The sequence below is a fragment of the Otolemur garnettii genome, unplaced genomic scaffold, assembly GCF_000181295.1.
Source record: "Otolemur garnettii isolate 467f Iridium unplaced genomic scaffold, OtoGar3 scaffold00008, whole genome shotgun sequence".
Classification (NCBI taxonomy): domain Eukaryota; kingdom Metazoa; phylum Chordata; class Mammalia; order Primates; family Galagidae; genus Otolemur; species Otolemur garnettii.
In genome coordinates this window covers 35,266,784-35,267,522 of record NW_003852403.1, presented here as the reverse complement: position 1 = coordinate 35,267,522, position 739 = coordinate 35,266,784, and positions in this window count along the sequence as shown.

Genomic DNA, 739 nt, shown 5'->3' with positions numbered 1-739 from the left:
ATTTTTTTTCTGAGACTCTACATTAGCAATGGTTTTTCACTAGTAAAATAAATGGTCTTCAAGATGTGTGCCTTGTCTAAACATAATAAAGGCTCTTCCATGTTCTTAGACAAACAAATAGGGTTAAAAAAAAAAAAATCTAGCCAGAGCAGCAGTCTGAATCCTTTGGAATGGACCAGGCTTGATTCCAGACAAAACAGCTACTGATGCAGGGATGCTTGCTGTCTGAATCCAATCATAAAGTTAGCTGAATCCATACATTTACAGTTAACTGACTTTTGACAAAGGTGTCAAGATCACAGAATAGGGAATGTGTGTTCAATAAATGATATTAGGACAACTAGCTATCCATACACAGAAAAATAAAATTCAACCCTTATCTCATAGATATAAAACTTAAGTGAAAATGGATTAAAAACTCAAACAAAAGATCTGAACTTATAAAATTTCTGGAAGAAAATGTAGGAGCAAAACTATATAACATTGATATGGGCAATGATTTTTTACATAGGACCCCAAAAGCACAGGCAACCAAAGTGAAAATAGATAAATGGGATTGCATCAAAATTAAAAGCTTCGGTGGGTTTGACTCTAGCCCGGGCCTGCCAAACAACAATGATGGCCGCAACCAAAAAATAGCCGGGTGTTGTGGCAGGCGCCTTGGTTCCAGCTACTTGGGAGGCAGAGGCAGAAGACTCACTTGAGCCCAGGAGTTGGAAGTTGCTGTGAGCTGTGATGC